This window comes from Staurois parvus, unplaced genomic scaffold (genome assembly GCF_062004578.1).
Source record: "Staurois parvus isolate SC_StPar_1 unplaced genomic scaffold, SC_StPar_1.0 ptg000294l, whole genome shotgun sequence".
In the NCBI taxonomy this organism is placed as follows: Eukaryota; Metazoa; Chordata; class Amphibia; order Anura; family Ranidae; genus Staurois; species Staurois parvus.
This window is the reverse complement of record NW_028318090.1, coordinates 5396515-5414844: the sequence shown is the minus strand read 5'-3', so window position 1 is coordinate 5414844 and position 18330 is coordinate 5396515.

Here is an 18330-nt window from a genome sequence, read left to right as displayed (position 1 = left end):
TGCCTGAAACCTTCTGGGACACGTCACATAATGCCTTGCATCACATATGTGTGGTGGGGAGCCAGCTGTGAAACTTCAGGAATTCACAGTCGGCTCCCATATCCAAGATGGTGGCACCAGAGAGCCGAAGCCCAAAGAAGAATCGGCTCTGAGGAAGACAAGCATTGGCTTCTGTGGGCTGGTAAGTGTCTATTTCTAAAAGTTAGCAGCTGAAGTATTTGCAGCTGCTGACTGTTAATGTTTTAAAGCCCAACTCTGGGAAACATAAAAATTATGCCTGCACTACAAGGGTTAATTGCTTGTTTAGGTTTAGGGGGCATAAAAAAAATCAGAACTACTTACATGATTTTCTGCTCCTCTGAGCTGCTAAACCACTCCCGGAGGCATCTATTTACACATGCTTTAGCATTCTAAGGTCCTGACACCATCAAGACCACTGCAGAGTCTATAGACTTGCACTGGACATGATACCAAAGGACAGCCCCCCCACTGGAGCATTGGGGAGCACCAATTGCCTGACGAATGGAGGAGAAACCATTTTACTGACCTCATCCACTGCTCTCCCAGCAGATGGCACTCCTCCGCACTCAAGCAGTGGTCTGCCCTTGGCGTCATCACATCTAGTGCTAAGCACCCTAGTTTGGTCTTGATGACTTCAGGACCATAGACTGTTGGAGCATGAAGGGGATCAGTCTAGCTGCAGGGAGGATTGGAAGATTGGGTAAGTAAATTTTTTTTTTTTGTTACCCTAGACCAGTGGTCTCCAAACTGTGGCCCGCGTACATTTGCTTGCCTTTTATCTGGCACTATTTCTCCCACTGACACCGACAATGAGGACTATTCCTCCCACTGATACCAATGCTCAGGCACTATTCTTCCAAATGACACCAAAGATGGGGCACTATTCCTTTCACTGACACCGTTTTCTACTCCTACTGGACACAGTCTGGCCACCTTAAATTCTGACCAGAACAAGCAATTACCCATTGCACTGCAGGCACAGCCCCAATACAAGGGAACATTTTTTAGTTGCATGGAGTTGGGCTGCAAGTGCAATGTAACATTCTTGTATATGTTTTATTTTTATATTACTCATATATTCATTTTTTTTATTCAGGTAAATGTGAAATACAACTGATCTGACATCTATGTATGTGACGACAGAACTTCTATGCACGCAATAAATCGAGAAGGTCACAAGATTTGCGCAGTGACATAAATCTAACATTTGCTGTATGATGAGATTAATTATTATTCCGCACTGCCACTGGCCATTTTTCTTGTGCACCTGCGGTACAAGTGAACAGTCAGCACTGCCTAAAAAAGAAAATAATTAGGCAGCTACAGAATTTAGCACAACACTAATGGCAAACAAAAGATTTGTCTCCTTGGACTAAAATGATCACCTTGGCTGCCATCTATCAGCATTTCCGCCACCTCGATATTGTGTTTAGGAGAATGAAAGCATCAATGGCATCACAGAAGACAGTTTTCTAAAGGAGGAAAGTAATGGTATCTTTGCTGCTTCATTTGTAAGGGAATAATACATTTTTATTTTTCAGCAAATTAGTTGACAATTCTTTGATTAACGGTTTGAACAGGTTTAAAGGCAAGCTCTGGGAACGTTAAATAATTACTTCAATTTTTAACAGATTAAAAATGTATCTAAAGTTACATTTTTTATTTTATTTTTTGGATACTGAAGAGAAGGGTTTAACAAAGGACACAACTGTCTGAAAAAATTATATATCTTTTAGTAGTTACTGTTGCTTTTAACCAGTTGCCACCCGGCCTATAGCCAGATGGCAGCCGAGCAAAAAGCTGGTCCCTCCGGGTGGACGCCATATGGCGTTCTTTCCGGAGCGCACATTGCGCATGCCCTTAAGGCTGCGCTGTGGCGCGATCTGTCACCTGCCGTGTACCTCGGACACGGCCGATGACAGATCTGTGTACTGGCCCCGTTGCCAGTACCATGTGACCTGCTGTGACCAATCACAGCAGGTCACATGAGAGTTGAATACAATGGATGGCTTTCTTTCATGCCATCTATTGTATACTAGTGTGGCTAGCTGTGATTAGCCACAGTGATCACATGCACAAGCTGGGCCAGTCACAGCCCAGCTGTGTCATGTGTTTAGCTGTGGCCAAATCACAGCTAATCACAAAAAAAAAACCTGAATGAATCGATTTCATTCAGGTAAATGCTTGCTTATAGCAAAGTAATTCTTTGCTGTAAGCAAATTGTGCAAAAAAAAAAAATACTGATCACTTCCCCAAAGTAGTACAATGTTACTATGGTAACATTATACTACTTTGGTCATAGTGAAATATGAAAAAAAAATCTTAAAAAAAGAAAAAAAAAAGTAATAAAAAATTTAAAAAAAAATGATACATTTTTTTTTGTACTGTCACCAGTCAGTGTCCCTGATCACCACCATGCTAATTATATGATGATGCTGTACTGAACTGGTGACAGTATGTAAAAAAAACAAATAATGAAAATAATTTTTTAATTTCTTCATTTTCTGAAAAATTATGACAAAATAATTACAACTTCAAAAAACTCGCCATGCCTGTTATGAAATACGTCGGACTGTCTACTTTGCAAAAAGGGGTCATTTGGGGGATATCTGTACTGTTCTGACATTCTTGGACCTCTAGAAATTAGTTTGGCTGTCCGTACTTCAGGACTGATCAATTTTCAGATCTATCCCACAGTTTGTGAACTCTATAACATTCCTACAGACTAAATAATAAATACTGATTTGGGTTATTTTACCCAAAGAAATGTAGCAGAATACATCTTGGCCTAAATTTATGAAGAATAATTATTTATTTGCAAACTTTTATAACAGAAACAAAGAAAAACACGTTTTTTTTTTTCAAATTTTTCGGTCTTTGTTTTTTGTTAATTAGCCAAAAATAAAAACTCCAGTGGTGATTAAATACCACCAAAAGAAAGCTCTAGTTGTGTGAAGAAAATGCTAAAATTTTAGTTTGGGTACAGTGTTGTATGACCGCGCAATTGTCATTCAAAGTGTGAGAGTGCTGAAACCTGAAAAATGACCTGGGCAGGAAGGGGATAAAAGTGCCCGGTATGAAAGCGGTTAAAGGAGAATTCCAGGTATGGATATTTTATACATAGTAACACGATTATATTTACCATACCTATATGATGTCCCTGGACAATGGAAATCACTGAAGTAGACATTGCTTCTCGAGTCTTCTCCACTTGCTTCCTGGGTCCGTGCCAAGTAGTTGGCACACTGTAAAACTGTCACACTATATACACTTGTGCTCAAAAGATTACATACCCTGACAGAAATTGTGAAATTTTGGCTTTTTTATTGAAAATATGACTGCTCATGCCAAAAAATGCTCTTTTATTGAAGGATGATGGTCATATGAAGCCATCTATTATCAAATAGTTGTTTGGCTCCTTTTTAAATCATAATGATAACAGAAATCACCCAAATGGCCATTATCAAAAGTTTCCCTCCCCTGGAATGTTTGGCCTTGGTACAGACACACAAGGTGACACACACGGGTTCAAATGCCAATTAGAGGTTAATGTCCCACATCTGTGGCTTTATAAATTGCAGTTAGTGTCAGTGTATAAATAGTCAATGAGTTTGTTAGCTCTTATGTGGAAGCACTGACTAGGCTAGATACCGAGCCATGGGGTCAGAAAAGGACTGTCAAAACTGCTGGACCTGTTTAATGAATAATTAGACTCACCTGTAGTTGAATTCTGGTTAATTAGGATTTTGTTGTCCAAAATTTAGCTTTGCTCCTAACACTTTCATTAGGGTGTATTCATTTTTGCAACATGGTCTTGAATGAATGTTAGGAAACATACTTTTTTGTGTGTGCAAATTACCAAATCTTGTTTGAAATCAATGGGCCACATTTGTGGGAGTATTTTGTAGTATAGTGTCCCATAGAAAATGTTGATTCTGAAATGAAAGTAATGAAAGTGAAGGTTTTCTGACAAATCTATTAGGGTGTACTTATTTATGCTAAGCATATACAGGTGAAACTCGAAAAATTAGAATAGTGTGCAAATGGTCATTTATTTCAGTAATGCAACTTAAAAGGTGAAACTAATATATGAGATAGACTCATTACATGCAAAGCAAGATAGTTCAAGCCGTGATTTGTCATAAGTGTGATGATTATGGCTTACAGCTCATGAAAACCCCAAATCCACAATCTCAGAAAATTAGAATATTGTGAAAAGGTGCAATATTCTCGGCTCAAAGTGTCCCACTCTAATCAGCTAATTAAGCCATAACACCTGCAAAGGGTTCCTGAGCCTTTAAATGGTCTCTCAGTCTGGTTCAGTAGGAATCACAATCATGGGAAAGACTGCTGACCTGACAGTTGTGCAGAAAACCATCAATGACACCCTCCATAAGGAGGGAAAGCCTCAAAAGGTAATTGCAAAATAAGTTGGATGTTCCCAGTGCTGTATCAAAGCACATTAATAGAAAGTTATTTGGAAGGGAAAAGTGTAGAAGAAAAAGGTGCACAAGTAGCAGGGATGACCGCAGCCTGGAGAGGATTGTCAGGAAAAGGCCATTCAAAAGTATTGGGGACTTTCACAAGGAGTGGACTGAGGCTGGAGTCAGTGCATCAAGAGCCACCACTCACAGACGGATTCTGGACATGAGCTTCAAATGTCGTATTCCTCTTGTCAAGCCTCTCCTGAACAACAAACATCAGAAGCGTCTTACCTGGGCTAAAGAAAAACAGACCTGGTCTATTGCTCAGTGCTCCAAAGTCCTCTTTTCTGATGAGAGCAGCTTTTGCATCTCATTTGGAAACCAAGGACCCAGAGTATGGAGGAAGAATGGAGAGGCACACACTGCAAGATGCTTGAAGTCCAGTGTGAAGTTTCCACAGTCTGTGTTGATTTGGGGAGCCATGTCATCTGCTGGTGTTGGTCCACTGTGCTTCATTAAGTCCAGGGTCAACGCAGCTGTCTACCAAAAGATTTTGGAGCACTTCATGCTTTCTTCCGCAGACGAGCTTTATGGGGATGCTGACTTCATTTTCCAGCAGGACTTGGCACCTGCCCACACTGCCAAAAGCACCAAAACCTGGTTCAATGACAGTGGGATTACTGTGCTTGATTGACCAGCAAACTTGCCTGACCTGAACCCCATAGAGAATCTACGGGGCATTGCCAAGAGAAAGATGAGAGACATGAGACCGAACAATGCAGAAGAGCTGAAGGCTGCTATTGAAGCCTCCTGGTCTTCCATAACACCTCAGCAGTGCCACAGGCTGATAGCTTCCATGCCACGCCGCATTGAGGCAGTAATTGCTGTAAAAGGGGCCCAAACCAAGTACTGAGTACATATGCATGCTTATAGTTTTCAGAGGTCCGATTGTAAGGGACCACCGAGCGGCACCACTAGCACTCCACCGGTCAGGCGTGCCCAGAGCGCGGAATCTAAGCCCCAGGGTACTTGTTCACCAGGGCCCCTGATGGTGGGGATGGACTTGTAGTACCCTGAGACCAGGTCGCCTCTACTGAGCACACCTGTCAGTGGTAGGGGTGTCCGCCAGGGGTTCCAACCAGGGAGAGCCAAATGTGAGGAGGTCGGGTGACCCTGATGGGATGGATGGATGGATGGCTGAGCAAGTGCGTAGTCAGACAGGCCGAGTCGGTAATGTAGAGGACGGTAAGGTACAAGGGAGCAGGCAGAGAATCGTCGGGTCACACGCCAGGTCAGCAACAGGAGGTCAGATCTACAGAGGGGCATCCAGGGAGAGAGGTCAGGCAAGCAAGGGTCTGGGCAGGAGAAATCAGCAAGATCAAGAGCAATCCGGGTCAATAACTTACAGGATACAGGTTCACAGGATCAGGAATGCAGGTAAGACCAGAAGGCAACGAAATGACAGCTCAGGGACCTTTAAATATCCCGCCCTGCGCTGCCATTGGTGCCCAGCGGGCGGCCGCGGCTTCTACTGCGCATGCGCGAACTCGAACGCCGCGGCCGGCCCGGACCTAGTGCCCGTGTACTGGGAGGAGCAGTGCGTCTGCGCCGGGACCATCGAGGGACGGATCGCGGGGATCCCTGACATTGCCCCCCCCCTACGGGCAACCTCCGGATGCCCACCCGATCTCTCCACCACGGGTGATCACAAAGAAACCTCCGGACAAGCCTAGGTGCATGGACATTATGGGCTGGTTCCCACGAATTGTCCTCAGGGCCGTAGCCCTTCCACTTGATGAGAAATTGGGTCTGGCCCCCCCTTCGACGGCACTTCAAGATTGCCTCCACCTCGAATTCTTCTTCCTCTTCAACCGTTACGGCCTCCGGGGGCCTGGATTCCCGTTCCGGGAAGGCATCAGGGACTACCGGTTTCAACAGGGACACGTGGAAGACAGGGTGGATCTTGAGTGTGTCAGGGAGAACAAGTTCATAGGCCACCTCATTGACCATCCGTTTGATGCAAAAAGGGCCTATGAATTTAGGTCCCAACTTCTTCGACGGGCAAAGCATCCTCAAGTTTGACGTAGCCAGCCAAACCTTCTCTCCGGGCTGCAACACCAGGTTCCCTCTTCACTTCCTATTGAAAGCCCTCTTGTAGTCTTCTTGGGCTTGACGGATGGCTTCCTGTAATTTCTTATTGTTGGAGGTGAAGAAGGTCAGTGCATCCTGTGTCGCTGGAATCGGGCATTCCGGGACCAAGTCCGGGAGGAAGACCGGATGAAACCCATAGTTGGCGAAGAACGGGGACTGCCCAGTTGCTGAATGGCAAGCGTTGTTGTACGCGAATTCTGCCAAAGGGAGGAGTGGCGCCCAGTCGTCCTGAGAGAATGATGTGTAGCATCGCAGGTATTGCTCCAGGGTCTGATTGGTCCTCTCGGTCTGGCCATTGGTCTGAGGGTGAAATGCCGAGGAAAGAGACAGCTTGATATCCAGGGCTTTGCACAGCGCCCTCCAAAACCGCGAGGTAAACTGCACCCCTCGGTCCGAGACGATGTCTTCGGGAACCCCATGCAGTCTAACGATCTCTCGAATAAAGACTTGTGCCGTCTCGGCTGCAGATGGAGTCTTCCGTAAAGGGATGAAATGGGCCATCTTGGATAAGCGGTCCACAACCACGAGAATTGCTGTGTGGTCCAGCGAAGGAGGGAGCTCGACTATGAAGTCCATGGAGATTCTCTGCCAGGGCCGTTCAGGGATGGGCAATGGACGTAGCAGGCCCCATGCCTTGTTCCTTGAAGGCTTGTTCCGCTGGCAGATGGCACAGGAGCCCACGTAGATCTTACAATCCTTGGCCATGTCCGGCCACCAGAAGGAACGCCGGAGAAGTTCCAGGGTCTTGACCGGTCCAAAATGTCCTGCCAGTGGGTGGTCATGGCAATGTCCCAAGACTAAGGTTCGGGCATCCTCTGGCACCACAATCCGGTCCTCCCTCCATAGGAGTCCCTCCTTGTTCTGGAGGGGGGCCCCATCGGAGGTAGACATTGCTGTGGACGCCCTCAGGATCTCGGAGCGAAGGTTTGTCTGAAGGGCCAAGAAATTCCCTGCCGGAAGAATAGTGTTGGGCACTGGGATCTCCTTGGTGTCCTCATACATGCGCGACAATGCGTCAGGTTTCGTGTTTTTCGAGCCGGGCCTGTATGTGATGTGGAACTGGAACCTCGAGAAAAACAATGCCCATCTTGCTTGTCGTGGGCGTAGACGTTTGGCCGTCCTCAGATATTCCAGGTTCTTGTGGTCCATGAATATCAGGATGGGATGGGAGGCACCTTCCAGCAGGTACCTCCATTCCTCTAAAGCGGTTTTGATAGCCAGTAGCTCGCGATCCCCAATGTCGTAGTTCTTCTCCGCCGGGGTAAGTTTCCGTGAAAAGAATGCTACTGGGTGAAGTAATTCCTTGGCGCCCTTCTGCTGGGAAAGGATGGAGCCAACCGCGTTTTCAGATGCATCTACTTCTAAGATGTAGGGCAGGGAGGCGTCGGGATGACCCAGAATGGGTGCCGAGGTAAATAACCTTTTTAGTGCCTCAAAGGCTTCCTGTGCCTCGGGCGTCCATCTGAATCGCGTCCCAAGCTTAGTTAATTGAGTGATAGGGGAGACCAGACCCGAGAAGTTCTTGATGAACTTCCGGTAGAAATTTGCGAACCCAATAAAACGTTGGACACTTTTCCTGTCCGTGGGTTCAGGCCAATCTAGGATCGCTGAGACCTTCTGAGGGTCCATTGCGACCCCCGTGGTGGAGATAATCAGACCCAGGAATGTAACGCTAGCCTGTTCAAAGCAGCATTTCTCTGCTTTAGCGTACAACCCGTGCTGCCGCAACCGCCCCAATACCTTTGTTACATGTACCCTGTGCTCCCCCAGGGAGGATGAGAAAATCAAAATGTCGTCTAAGTAGACGATGACAAAGATGTCCAGGAAGTCCCTAAAGATGTCGTTTACAAAGTGCTGGAAGGTGGCTGGCGCATTGCATAACCCGAAAGGCATGACCAGGTATTCAAAATGGCCGAATCGGGTGCGGAAGGCCGTCTTCCACTCATCCCCCTCCCTTATGCGAACCAAATTGTAGGCTCCCCTTAAGTCCAACTTGGTAAATACTACCGCAGCCTTTAAGCTCTGGAACAATTCAGGTACCAGAGGTAATGGGTAACGATTTTTAATGGTGACCCTATTCAGCTCCCGATAGTCAATGCATGGCCTCAAAGTCTTGTCCTTCTTTTCTACAAAGAAGATCCCTGCACCTGCTGGGGAAGTGGAGGGACGGATGAATCCCTTACGGAGGCTATCCTCAATATAGTCCTTCAGGGCCCCTAATTCCAGCTCAGAAAGGGGAAAAATTCGCCCGAACGGGATTTCAGAACCGGGCAACAGATCAATCGGACAGTCATATGGGCGGTGGGGGGGTAGAGCATCTGCTCCCCGTTCACTGAACACGTCAAGAAACTTGTGATAGGCTGCAGGAACCACTTGTTTCAGGCTGTCATCCCCTTCAGAGCACAGAAGAACCTGGGGGACCCCCGGGCCCGAAGTTCGACACAGTTCCCGACAATATGGGGAAGGGAACGAGACAACCCCAGTTTCCCAGTCAATTTGGGGGTTATGGGCCCGCAACCAAGGGAGCCCCAGAATGACTGGGAAAAGGGGTGATGCAATAGCATCCAGGCGGAGGAGTTCCCGGTGCTGACCGGCAATGGAAGTCATAATGGAAGGGGTCTCCTGGTTGACTACTCCTGACTTTATCCGGGAACCATCAGCTAAAAAGATATGAAACCCCTTCTCCTTTGGGCGGAGGGGAATACCCTGCTGGTGAGCAAAATTGATATCCACAAAACAGCTGCATGCCCCCGAATCAACTATGGCCGACACCTCCACGGTCCTTTCGGAAAGCTGAAAGGAGAGGGGAACAACTAAGTACTGGGACGGGGTCATATCGCCAACAGATAAAGAAGATGAAGTGAACTTACTCAGTTTCTGCGGGCAGGAACGCACCATGTGACCAGCTTCGCCGCAGTACAGGCACAGATTCTGGGAGCGTCTGCGCTGGCGTTCCTCAGGCGATAGTTTAGGCCGAGCCAGGCCTAGCTGCATGGGTTCGGGGGCATCTTCAGCCGGCAGGTTCTGGATGCTTGGCCTAGTATGTTGACCGGATCCCTGAAATGACCCCCAGGGATTTCCGCGACCCTGACCAGACCTCTCCAATCTGCGCTCCCGTAGCCTACGGTCAATTTTAATAGTGAGTGCAATCAAGTCCTCTAATATCTCGGGCACCTCTACCCGGGCGAGCTCGTCTTTCAGAGCCTCAGATAGGCCCATACGAAACTGGTGTAAAAGGGCGAACTCGTTCCAACGAGTGTCACCCATCCAGCGCCTAAAGTCAGAGGCGTATTCCTCAGCCGTCCGCCGACCTTGTCGGAGTGCGTATAACGTGGCCTCGGCCGAGGCCGCCCGTTGTGGGTCATCATATAAGATGGCCATAGCGTTAAAGAAGCTGTCGACCGAAACCAGGTGAGGGTCATTGTTTCCCCTTAGTCGGTGGGCCCAGTCTTGGGGTTCACCCTGCAGCAGGGAGACGACAAACCCCACTTTCACTGACTCTGTCAAAAAGGTCCGTGGCTGTAGTTCAAAAAAGAGCAGACAAGAGTCACGAAATGACCGAAAACGTGTGCGATCCCCATGGAAGCGCTCGGGTAAGGGTACTCGGGGTTCCGCCATAGGGAGTGATGTGGGAGGCCCAGGAGCCGGCTCGTGGGCTGCTGCGACTGGAGGTGCAGGAGCCGGGGCCTGTGAAACAGGAACAGATATGGTGCAGGCCTGAAACCGATTCTCGATCTGCAGACATCTGTCCTGTAATGTGTTTACAGCTTGCGTCAGGGTAGACAGGTGCCTGCACACCTCGTCCAACGGGGTGAGTCCTCCTCGAGGCTCAGTCATGGCCTTCTGGTACTGTAAGGGACCGCCGAGCGGCACCACTAGCACTCCACCGGTCAGGCGTGCCCAGAGCGCGGAATCTAAGCCCCAGGGTACTTGTTCACCAGGGCCCCTGATGGTGGGGATGGACTTGTAGTACCCTGAGACCAGGTCGCCTCTACTGAGCACACCTGTCAGTGGTAGGGGTGTCCGCCAGGGGTTCCAACCAGGGAGAGCCAAATGTGAGGAGGTCGGGTGACCCTGATGGGATGGATGGATGGATGGCTGAGCAAGTGCGTAGTCAGACAGGCCGAGTCGGTAATGTAGAGGACGGTAAGGTACAAGGGAGCAGGCAGAGAATCGTCGGGTCACACGCCAGGTCAGCAACAGGAGGTCAGATCTACAGAGGGGCATCCAGGGAGAGAGGTCAGGCAAGCAAGGGTCTGGGCAGGAGAAATCAGCAAGATCAAGAGCAATCCGGGTCAATAACTTACAGGATACAGGTTCACAGGATCAGGAATGCAGGTAAGACCAGAAGGCAACGAAATGACAGCTCAGGGACCTTTAAATATCCCGCCCTGCGCTGCCATTGGTGCCCAGCGGGCGGCCGCGGCTTCTACTGCGCATGCGCGAACTCGAACGCCGCGGCCGGCCCGGACCTAGTGCCCGTGTACTGGGAGGAGCAGTGCGCCTGCGCCGGGACCATCGAGGGACGGATCGCGGGGATCCCTGACACCGATATTGTTCTATGTACAAACCTTGTTTTATTGATTGCATGTAATATTCTAATTTTCTGAGATTGTGGATTTGGGGTTTTCATGAGCTGTAAGCCATAATCATCACAATGATGACAAATCACAGCTTGAACTATCTTGCTTTGCATGTAATGAGTCTATCTCATATATTAGTTTCACCTTTTAAGTTGCATTACTGAAATAAATGAACTTTTGCACGATATTCCAATTTTTCAAGTTTCACCTGTATATATATATACATACATACACACACACAGTGGTGCTCGAAAGTTTGCACACCCAGGCAGAAATTGTGAAATTTTGGCATCGATATTGAAAATATGACTGATATGGTTGAGCTGCCAGAAAGAACTATTTACTGCCCCAATGCCACAAACATTCCCGGTTACAATGTGAGAACACCATGACATGCCTCACCAGGCTTTTTTGTGTCATTGGCACAGTAAAGGTTTCTTTCTGGCAACTCGACCATGAAGCTAATTTTTGTTCAAATATTGTCATATTGTGCTCCTTAAAAACAGCCACACTGTCTTTTTCCAGAGCAGCCTGTATTTCTCCTGAGGTTTCCTATGGGTTTTTCTTTGTATCCTGAACAATTCTTCTGGCAGTTGTGGCTGCATTCTTTCTTGGTCTACCTGACCTTGGTTTGGTATCAAGAGATCCCCTAATTTTCTACTTCATAATAAGTGATTGAACAGTACTGATTGGCATATTCAAGGCTTTGAATATCTTTTTATATCCTTTTTCATCTTTATAAAGTTACATTACCTTGTTACGCAGGTCTTTTGACAGTTCTTTTCTGCTCCATATGGCTCATTATCTAGCCTACTCAGTGTATCCACATGAGCGCTAACAAACTCTTTGACTATTTATACACAGATACAAATTGCAATTTAATAAGCCACAGATGTGGGAAATGAACCTTTAACCGCTTGCCGACCCGCTGCAGTGTTTTTACTGCAGCAGGGCGGCACCTGTGCGCACAGCGCCGTCTTTTAACGTCGTTGCGCAAAACAGGTAGGCGGGCGTGCCCGCCCAACTCGTCCCGCGGATCGTGGCAGCAGGTGTCCGTCACCGACTCCCAGCGGGTCATTTCCCGCCGGGTGCCGGCGATTACAAGTAATCACTGACAGATAGCAGAGCTGAAATGTAAACAATGCAGCCATGCTATGTGTCAGTTCAGAGCAAGCTGAACCTGAGAGAAGACTTTATCTCTTGGGATCAGCGTGTTCCTGTGAAGTACACATCCCCCGCCCCCTAGTAAAACACTCCCCTCACACAGTTAACCCTTTCTTTACCTAATAAAAGTTAACCCCTTCCTCTCCAGTGCCATTAGTACAGTGTCAGTGTTTTTTTTTTTTTGCACTGATCACTGTATTGGTGTCACTGGGGATGTCAGTGACCCCAAGTCAGTTCCCACCCAGTGTCAAAATGTCCGCCGCAGTCCCGCCATAAGTCGCTGATCACTGTCATAAATCACTGATCACCGCCATAAGTCACTGATCGCCGCCATTATTAGTATAAAAAAATCCCAGTATCTTTCCCGCCATTTGTAGACGCTATAACTTTCACGTAAAATAATTAATTTACACATATTGGGATTTTTTTTTTAAGCAAAGACATGTCGCAGAATGCATTTTGGCCTAAATTTATGACTAAATTAGATTTTTACATTGTTTTTACTGGACATGTTTTATAGCAAAAAGCCCAAAATATTGTTTTTTTTCTCAAAATTGTCAGCCTTTTTTTTATAGCGCAAAAAATAAAAAACGCACAGGCGATCAAATACCACCGAAAGAAAGCTCAATTTGTGGGAAAAAAGGATGTAAATTTCATTTATGTTCTGTATTGCATGACCGTGCAATTGTGCGTTAAACTAGCACAGTGCTGTATAGCAAAAAAATGGCGTAAATTGCTGTATCTATACCATAGTTTGTAGATGCTATAACTTTCACACAAAGCAATCAATATACATTTATTTATGATTTTTTTTACCAAAAACATGGAGCAGAATACATTTTGGCCTAAATTTATAACTAACTTTGAGTTTACTATATATTTTTTATAGCTGAAAGTAAAAAATATCGTTTTTCTTCAAAATTTTTGGTCTTTTTTTGTTTATAGCGTGAAAAATAAAAAGCGCAAAGGTGATCAAATTACACCAAAAGAAAGCTCTATTTGTGTGAAAAAAAGGACGTAAATTTAGTTTGGGTGCAGCATTGCATGACCGCGCAATTATCAGTTGAATTAGTGCAGCGCCGAGTAGCAAAAAGAGGCCTGGTTAGGAACGGGGGTAAATCCTCAGGAGGGCAAGTGGTTAATGCCATTTTAACCTGTGTGTGTCACCTTGTGTGTCTGTACCGAGGCCAAACATTCCAGGGGATGGAAACTTTTGATCTGGGCCATTTGGGTGATTTCTGTTATCATAATGATTTAAAAAGGAGCAAAACAACTATGTGATAATACATGTGATAATACACGTAATAATAAATGGCTTCATATGATCACAATTCTTAAATAAAAGACAGTTTTTTAGCATGATCAGCCCTATTTTCATTATCAATGCCAAAATTTCATGATTTCTCCTTGGGTATGCAAACCTTTGCGCACGACTGTATATATACAGTGGATATAAAAAAACTACACACCCCTGTTAAAATGTCAGATTTCTGTGATGTAAAAAAATGAAACAAAGATAATTTCAGCACTTTTTCCACCTTTAATGTGACCTATAAACTGTATAACTCAGTTGAACAACAAACTGAAATCTTTTAGGTGGAGGGAATTAAAAATAAAAAACTAAAATAATATGGTTGCATAAGTGTGCACACCCTTAAACTAATATTTTGTTGAGGCACCTTTTGATTTTATTACAGCACTCAGTCTTTTTGGGTATGAGTCTATCAGCATGGCACATCTTGACTTGGCAATATTTGCCCACTCTTCCTTGCAAAATCTTCTGTGCACAGCCCTCTTCAGATCACCCCAAAGATTTTCGATCGGATTCAGGTCTGGGCTCTGGCTGGGCCATTCCAAAACTTTAATCTCCTTCTGGTGAAGCCATTCCTTTGTGGATTTGGATGTATGCTTTGGGTCGTTGTCATGCTGAAAGATGAAGTTCCTCTTCATGTTCAGCTTTCTAGCAGAAGTCTGAAGATTTTGTGCCAATATTGACTGGTATTTGGAACTGTTCATAATTCCCTCTACCTTGACTAAGGCCACAGTTCCAGCTGAAGAAAAACAGCCTCAAAGCATGATGCTGCCACCACCATGCTTCACTGTGGGTATGGTGTTCTTTTGGTGATGTGCAAAGTTGTTTTTGCGCCAAACATATCTTTTGGAATTGTGGCCAAAATGTTCAACCTTGGTTTCATCAGACCAGAACACATTTTCCCACATACTTTTGGGAGACTTCAGATGTGCTTTTGCAAAATTTAGCCGGCTTGGATGTTTTTCTTCATAAGAAAGGGCTTCCGTCTTGCACTCTACCCCATAGCCCAGACATGAAGAATACGGGAGATTGTTGTCACATGGACCACACAGCCAGTACTTGCTACATATTCCTGCAGCTCCTTTAATGTTGCTGTAGGTCTCTTGGCAGCCTCCCAGACCAGTTTTCTTCTCGTCTTTTCATCAATTTTGGAGGGACGTCCAGTTCTTGGTAGTGTCAATGTTGCACTATATTTTTTCAACTTGATGACTGTCTTCACTGTGTTCCATAGTATATATGCGTGGGTTTCCTCCGGGTACTCTGGTTTCCTCCCACATTCCAAAGACATGCTGGCAGGTGAATTGGCTCCTGTCTAAATTGTCCCTAGTATGTGTATGTATGAATGTGAGTTATGGACCTTATATTGTACACCCCTTGAGGGTTAGGGACTGATGTGAATGTACAATATATATGTAAAGCGCTGCGTAAATTGACGGCGCTATACAAGTACCTGTAATAAATAAATAAATAAAATAAATATCTAATGCCTTGGAAATTCTTTTGTACCCTTCTCTTGACTGATACCTTTTAACAATGAGATCCCTCTGATGCTTTGGAAGCTCTCTGCGGACCATGGCTTTTGCTGTAGGATGCGACTAAGAAAATGCTATGAAAGACCTACTAGAACAGCTGAACTTTATTTGGTGTTAATCAGAGGCACTTTAAATGATGGCAGGTGTGTACTGACTCCTATTTAACATGATTTTGAATGTAATTGCCTAATTCTGAACACAGGTGCACCCCCAGTTGTAAGAGGGTGTGCACACTTATGCAACCACATTATTTTAGTTTTTTATGTTTATTTTCCCCCCTAAAAGATTTCAGTTTGTTTTTCAATTGAGTTGTACAGTTTATAGGTCACATTAACACCTTCCCGCCCGGCCTATAGCAGATTGATGGCTGGGCAGGACACACCTCCTTCTGACTGGGCATCATATGATGTCCTGCCACTAGGGACCACTCAGCTGAGTGACCAATCACAGCAGATCACATGACAATTGTACACAATAAATGGCTTCCTTTCATGCCATCCATTGCATACAATTGTTTTGTTAGCTGGTCAAAGCAGTCACATGGTACAAGCACTGCCAATCACAGCCCATCTGCATCATGTGATGAGTTTTGCCCAATCACAGCTAATCACAACAAAAGACGAAATGAATCAGTTTCATTCAGTAACAATGATTGCAAATATCAATGAAATAAATTGGTACTAGCAATCATAATGTGTAAAAAAACAAACAAATCCTGATCACTTGCCCAGAGTAGTTCAATGTTACTATGGTAACATTGTAATTCTTTGGTCACAGTGTGTTGAAAAAAAAATAGTAAAAAAAAGAACAAATAATGTAATAAATAATAAAAAAAATAGAACATTTTGAAAAAAATTTAAATTAAATTATTATTAAAATTTCTTTACATACTGTCACCAGTCAGTATCCCTGATCACTGCCACACCAATTACATCATAACGCTTTACTGGACTGGTGGCAATATGTAAAAATAATTGTGATTTTTTTTTTAATTTCTAGATTTTCCAAAAAATTGTAACAAAAAAAATATAACTTCAAAAAAATTCACCATGCCTCTTACTAAATACCTTGGTCTATTTTCCAAAAATGGGTCATTTGGGGAGTATTTGTACTATCCTGACCTTAAGAAATGAGATTTTTAGTACATCAGGACAGGGGCGGACTGACAACTCATGGGGCCCCCGGGCAATAGGGGATCCTGGAGCCCCTGTGTCCTTGCCCAAACTCAAAAATGCCTATGAAAAAGGTACCAAGGGCATCTCACGGGGCCCCCTACTGACCCCGGGCCTTCGGGCAGTGCCCGAGTTTCCAAATGGTCAGTCCGCCCCTGCATCAGAATTGATTGATTGTCAAATATATATACCTTGGTTTGTGGACTCTATAACTATCCTACAGACTAAATAATATACACTAATTTGGGGTATTTTCACCAAAGAATTGTGGCAGAATACATTTTGACCTAAACTTATGAAGAAATGTTATTTATTTGCAACATTTTATAACAGAAACGAAGAAAAATTTGTTTTTGTTTCAAAAGTTTCGGGGTTTTTTTTGTTTATTTAGCAAAAAATTTAAAACTCAGTGGTGAATAAATAGCAGAGCAAATGAAAGCTCTATTTGTGTAAAAAAAATAATAACTTTTTTTATGGGTACAGTGTTGCATGACTGAACAATTGTTATTCAAAGTGCGACAACACTGAAAGCTGAAAATTGGCCTGGGCAGGAAGGGGGTAAAAGTGCCCGGTATTGAAGTGGTTAAAGGTGGAAAAAGTTCTAAAATGATTTATCTTTGTCTCATTTTTTTACATTGCAGAAACATGACATTTTACCAGGGGTGTGTAGGCTTCTTATATCCACTGTTTATATATATATATATATATATACACACACACTTACAATATTTTACTGTATAATATAAATTTATGATAATAGTGTTTCTAGGGGAAAGACATTTGCAGACATAGCTGCTGCTTCCTTTTCTGAGCTATCTCCATCTCTAATATGTTGAAGCGTTCAGCTCGGCTGCACTCTTGCTGCTTTTCTTTCTCTTCTCCTGTTGAACTGCAACCTGCTTAAATTTCAGTGCAATTACCAGTGGCCGGGGCCATTTGTGGGGCCATTTACCTGAAGTAATGGTGGCTGAAAGGGATAATTATACTGATGATGGCGCTCCTGTGTGCTGTTTATTATCTGGTGACAGCTGCCTGTGTGGGGGGGACTGCACAGCCTCTCTACCTACATTGTTCACCCTGTGTCTGTCAGAAAAGCTGAAACTTTCACCTCCTCATGAGTCATTCATATGCTTCGTCTTCACGTTTCATCTACTCCCCTGGCGACTATGTCAGTCCTGGAGGGTTTTCTTTTATATATATATATATATATATATATATATATATAAAGAAAAACAGAAGAAAACATGTTTTGACTATTTGAACTGTCAATAAATAAAGTTAGTTGGCCATAAGGTAACAGATCCACCGCCCTGTGCAAAGCCACAGCCGCAAACCCTCTACTTCTAGACATAGGGAGCACAGGCTCATCTCATTCTCTCATATTTAAAATGGAACTATTGGGAAAAAAAAAAACAATGTATATGATGCAGTTGTCACTAGCATTAACATCAGTTTTTGTTTCTCTGAGTCATCACTATAACATGTTGATCCTTTTAGAGAGTGACAACACTGTTTGATCTGCAGTGAAAATGTGCAGGAGTGTTGTCACCCTTTGGACAAGGTATTCTTAGATGGACATGTGGTTTTAAACTGAAGAAACAAAGCTAAGTACATTTTTTAATTAATATGCCCCATACAGACAAGGATCCCCAGTATATATAAATGTACTGTGCCATTTGGGTAATGTTCTTGGCATACCTGTAGGCCTGTGGTGGCAAACCTGCCCAATAAGAAAATGTTTTGACTGGATTTGGTGACCAGTTGAATAAAAAGGATCTGTCCAGTTGTTCAGAGTCTTCAAAGAGAAATTGAACTCTGGAATCTGTTCACTTTTTGATTTCAGGTCTACTTTAAGAGGAAAGCAGTGAGCAGTAGTACAATGGCCCTGGTGGATCTCTTTGAGAAAGTATAAGTGCACTCACAGTTGATTGCCAAGATTAATGATATGTAGCACATCTAGCTAACTTCAGT